This window comes from Vicia villosa, unplaced genomic scaffold (genome assembly GCF_029867415.1).
Source record: "Vicia villosa cultivar HV-30 ecotype Madison, WI unplaced genomic scaffold, Vvil1.0 ctg.002378F_1_1, whole genome shotgun sequence".
In the NCBI taxonomy this organism is placed as follows: domain Eukaryota; kingdom Viridiplantae; phylum Streptophyta; class Magnoliopsida; order Fabales; family Fabaceae; genus Vicia; species Vicia villosa.
In genome coordinates, this window is record NW_026705913.1 from 279,503 (window position 1) to 285,502 (window position 6,000).

Here is a 6,000-nt window from a genome sequence, read left to right on the forward strand (position 1 = left end):
TCATGTTTTATCTTGATTGCCTCCAATCATGCTTTATCTTGATCGCTTTCGACCATGTTTTATCTTGGTTACCTTCCATCATGTTTTATCTTGGTTGACCTGTGATGATTATCCAATCATGTTTTACCTTGATTGTCCGTTGATGATTATCCAATCATGTTTTACCTTGATTGTCCGTTGATGATTATCCAATCATGTTTTACCTTGATTATCCTTTGACGATATCCAATCATGTTTTACCTTGATTGTCATTCAATGTTGCCCAATCACGTTTTACCTTGGTTGTCATTTGATGTTATCCAATCATGTTTTACCTTGATATTCATTTGATGTAGCCACATTCATGTAGGCCTCAGATACTCTCTTCTCGAAGTTCAATCATGTTTTACCTTGAAAGCTTCTGTCGACTGTTTCTTTCTTTTGTGAAGTCCGATTCTATTCCTAGATGACGTATACCTTTTCCCCAGTGGAATCCTTTCTTATCTCCCCAGTGGTGTTATACTCCTCTCTATTCTATAATCATACTTGATGCATCCATTAGCATCGCATCATACCTTAGGTTCAAAAATTGTGTGTTTTATATTTAAGTCTCTTCAAGTACGTCGAGCTGAGGATTTTAACCCTCACATCTCCGGATAGAAGAAACTTAAATAGGGGCATCTGTCATACCCCAATTTTTGACCCTAAGATCATACCTCATTTGCATATCAATCATCAATCAAGAGTTTTATTTTAAAGCTCTGCTCTCGGTGTAATGCTTACTTCATCTGCAAGGGAATCATCGAGCACCAATGTTTTAGTCTTGTATATATTGTTTTACTAACCAAAATACCAAAAATATTGCCTTGTGCTTTTGTATGTTTGTGTTTTGTAGGTACCAAGTCAAAGTGTCCATCAAAAGGAGCATTTTTCAACAATTTCACTGTGCAAATCGATTTGCATAAGGTGTAAATCGATTTACACAACTGATTCTGCACCAGATTTTGCTTCTGCCATCAGTGCAAATCGATTTGCATAAGACAGCAATCGATTTGCATAACTGTTTTTGCCCCAGATTTTGCCTTTTTCAGCTATGTAAATAGATTTACATAAAGTGTAAATCGATTGCACCAGTGCGAATTTGGAAAAATGAAGGCAAATTTCAGCTTTTGAAAGTGTTGACATCATTTGCAAGCATGGGAAGCATGACTTAGCTCTTGTATTTGATTACCTACATCATTTAATCATAAACCCTCATGTGATTGCATCAAGACCATTGGATCTCATTTTTGGCTCCAAATCCTTTTCCCAAGCCTAATTCTATTTTCCAATCCTAACTCCAAGCCACAAAATTTCCCAAGCCTAAGTGCTATAAATTGAGGCATTCCCCTCCTCAGTTTTCAAGCTTTGATAGCCAAGAAAACTCTTGCTCTTTCTCTCCTCACCTCTTCCATACCCCTCACTCAAAGCTCTTTTTCTTCCACACAAATTAGTGAGTCACATCTTGAACCTCACTAATTTAGAGCTAAACCTCAACATAAACACTACTTTTTCTTCATCAATTGTGAGAGATCAAGGCTTGTGGTTGTGTGTTCTTGAAGAAGATTCAAAGTTTGTGAAAGATTTGGTAAAATTCTAGATCCATTCCATAATTCAAGATGTGATCCATTGTTGTTTATGCTTGATGCACCTTTGGTGCTACATTGATGAGTTTTGCTTGCTTACTTGATACATTTTCGTGCACAAATTGATCCAAGATCACAAGGTGTTTGGTTTTATGTTTAAACAATTTTTCTTCCCTTTATTTGCTGTTTTTTTGAAAAACTGTGTTGTGCAAATCGATTTACATCTGGTGCAAATTGATTTACATAACTAAAAAATTGCGCAGATTTGAAAATAGAGTTATGCAAATCGATTTACACTCTGTGCAAATCGATTTACATCTGAGCAGAATGTGTTTTTTTTGCCGTTTTTGACTTGTTTTTGGTTCTAACTCATCTTCTACTCCATTCTTTTGATTTTTCTTTGAATCACAAAGTTAGAGGCCTAATTTCTCTCTAATTTCAATGGACTTAGGGCGTCGATAGGATGAGAATCCGAATCCGCAATATTAAGTGATTGAAATTATGGATGAAAGGAGCTTTTGAATATGGTTCCATCTTTTATTTCTTTTTCTTTTGATCGATGAAAGTCTTTGATACCTTGAGAATTCTTATGGATTCTTGGTAAAGACTAAATCACTCCTTATTTTCTTTTCGTGCGGTATTGCTTTCGGAGAATGATGTACATATCATTTCTCTCGCATGCATTAGCACCTAAAGTTTTGACCGGCCTCGTTGTAGGGTGATTTCTACATAAATCACTTGGCGATCTGCTTAACATAGCGCAATATTTCATGTCCCGAATAAAAAGATCAAATATGGAAGAGAATTGTATGCGGTTGATTTAAGACTTATGGAGGTTTATCGTGTAGTCGCTATGATTTTATCAAGCTTCTGATAAATTTCTATTGAATTTAAATCCGAGTACATCCTTCACTCACCATCGATCTTCATTACTAACTTTGATAACATACTTGACAAGTTTCAAGATGGTTATCTTTAACATCTAACAATTGACTTTAATTTCCGCACTTTATTATATTGCTCTTTATATTTCTCGCTTTATCGCTTTATTTTATCATTTCATCATATTTACATTCCGCTATTTTCTCTTTGTCCATTTGGACATTTATATTCCGCTATTTTCTCTTTGTCCATTTGGACGCTATGTTTATGCTTCCGCTATTTTTCTTTTGTCCACTTGGACCATACTTTACTTTTATGCTAAAACACTAATAAATAACAAAAATCTAAAAAAAACCTAAGTCTCTGTTTTGGACTATTGGTTACTATCCCTAGCATTCTGGAGATTCGGACTTATGGACTTAGTACCTCTGGACCCTCACGATATTGTTACTCTGCCGCTATTATGTCTGTCTGGCATTGGATTGTTGTTTGTTTGTATGTGCAGGTATTTCCTCGAAAGCCCTTGATGGTTAATTCCAAGGCATCGATATAAGGATTTCACCCGAAAACAGCCGTTACTCTGCCCGATTTTCGTCAGAATTTTATTGTGCTTAATGCAAAGTGGTGCTAAGATAATAAGTTCATCTGGATCCCCAAGTGGTAATGTGTTGGTATTAATAGTCCAAAGGATGGGAATTCTACCTTGACTCTTAATGTCAAGTGTTGGCTTCTTATTTCGGTTAGACCGTTTCTTTCCTTAGCTTTTATTTTACGCAATAGGATAGTCTCTTCATCTCCTCCCATTCTTAAATTTTCAAAATCTTCTACCTTTTTCAAAAACATTCTTATGTTTGCAAACCTTTTCAAAACCTTTTTCTTAAAAAATATCTTTTGCCCTTAGTGGCCTTTTCCTCTTTTCTTCAAAAGTTTAGACACTATTAATTGTCGAAACGAGTGGTTATACCCCACGATTTGGAAATTGATTGATATAATGAGATATTTTCCGCGTGAGAGAGTTAGTGGCATACTCGTCGATTTTATCCGAGTTGGAGCCCTTCTTTCATTAGCGATGCAAAGAACTCGTTTGTTCTCATGCTCAAGATCAATGGCTGAGTATTTCTCTCCAACGATGATAAAGTGTTTATTCGTTTTAAAAATGTTTTCCCTTTTAAGCGGAACTACATTAGCTCTGACTTCTCCATTGCACCGAGGAGGTATGTAGGCACAAGGCTTAACGTCTTGCCGAGCTTATTTTTAAAATAAAACAAACCCTTTTTAGCACACACGACACAGATTTTCAAAAAGGTTCCTGTGGAGTACCACAGATATGAGGGGTGCTTAAAACCTTCCCCTTGTATAAACAACACCCGTACCTAAGATCTCTTCTTTTTGTTTTTAAAAAACAAACTTTGGGTTTTATTCGTTCTTTTCCCTTTTCCTTTGGAAACAATAAAGCGCGGTGGCGACTTTCACTGAAATATTGAGTCGAGTCTATTCCATGGCTTCGATCTCAAATTTTCCCCGCTGCACACGGATAGACCCTTTCATCCTGAAAGGCTAAAAAAAAACTCTTCTACAAATATTAAGGTAATTGCTCCTAATTGCCTTGCTCTGGTTAAAATCCTTTTCTACATTTTTTTTCATAAACCTTCAATACGGCTACGCTCACTTACGAGCTAAAGTCCATATTCTCTTCTTCTACATTTCTTTCAAAAGAGCAAAGCAATTAAGAGCCCATGGAAAACCATGGATGCAAAGGGTGCCTTACACCTTCCCTTTGCATAATTACGCCCCGAACTCAGTTTTTATTTAAAAGGTTTTTCCTGTTCTTTTAGCCTTTCTGATTATTTGGATAAAATAAAAGTCGGTGGCAACTCTTGCTTAACCGCGACATTTTGATAAAAAAGTCAGTTCACCGTATTACAGACTTGTTTGTGTTTGCTACTAACCTTTGTTTCCTTGCAGGTTTTTTTAAAACACTTGTTTACCCTTACTATCTCATGTTATGTATAATGAGCTGCATTCGCATAACATCATGACATCATAAGCATAACATGATTTAACTAACCCTTTCAAGGATCTTAGGAATTTAGGGCGCACAATTTCAGGTGCTCTTATCAAGGACTGAACTCTTATCTAGGGGCAAGAGGATTTATTTTCCTCTGGCCGCACACCTTCCAATTCAAAGACTCAGTACCTATCAAGGGGCAAGAGGATTTATTTTCCTCTAGCCATGTACCTTCAAATTCATAAGTGTCACGAACCAGAGGCGATGACCCACTCGATATGGTGAGCTTGATTCTCAAAGAAGGACGTGCCAAGACGACAGTCAAAGTTCTTCAGACGAAGCTGGGATTGATTCAATGTCTAAATATTGCAAAATAAATTTCCTAAAGGTCCTTGAAAGCATTGCATCTGCATTCATAACATCGCATAGCAGGTTTCTTATAATAGGTCTCTCATCCTTCCTCGCTGTTTATTTCAGCATCATGAATCTCGAGCAATCAGTCAAAAATCTTCAGACTCAGAACAACCAGTTCCTAGAAATGATCTTTAACTTGGCCAAGGGGCAAGAAGAATTAAAGGCACTTCTGATCGAGAAGGAGAAGAATCAACATAAGCATCAAGGTGGTCAAGATAATCAGATATCCAAGCTTAAGCGATCATTTACTCCGTTACATATACCGCTGTCTCAAGTTCTCCAACAATTGCTCAATCAGAACTTGATAACTCTATTACCTCCGCATTCATTTCCTACCAATTTCACTCCTGGATATAAGTACCATGCGAGATGTGCTTATCATTCGTGTGAATACAAGATCACACTCACAAAGATGTTTTTGATTCATGGCAAACTCAACAAGCATACAAGCAACAAGGTACAAGCAGAAGAACTCAAAGAAAAGCAAGCTTTGGTCACTCATAACAGAGCAGGTCGACCTACTATGCATACAAGTCGACTCAACACAAGCAAAATAAGAGGAACTCAGAAAATCAGCAGTCAGGTCGACCTACTCCCAACACAGGTCGACCTAAAATGAAGAAATTTACATATCATTCTGCTAGGTCGACCTACACAACAACTAGGTCGACCTAATCTGAGAAAATTTCCCCAAAACGCATCTGAAGTGGATTCTGGTCGACCTACTTCTTTGACAGGTCGACCTAACTGGGAACAAATGACATCCAAAGGATATGCAGCTCTGTTAGGTCGACCCAGCCCTAAATTAGGTCGACCTATCTGATCAAAACTGACTTCCAAAGGATATGCAGCTCTGTTAGGTCGACCCAGCCCTAAATTAGGTCGACCTATCTGATCAAAACTGCCAAAATTTCTGGTTTTCTCTGCATCAACTAAAAAGCTCTCATATATATTGTCCAAGGTTCAATTATTAAAAACAACACCAACGACTGATAGATACACAAAGGCTTCTCATCTTCGTTCTTCGTCATCTCCAACACAATTACACATAATCATTCTTGCGTTGAGGTTTAGTGATCGAGTTCGATAACG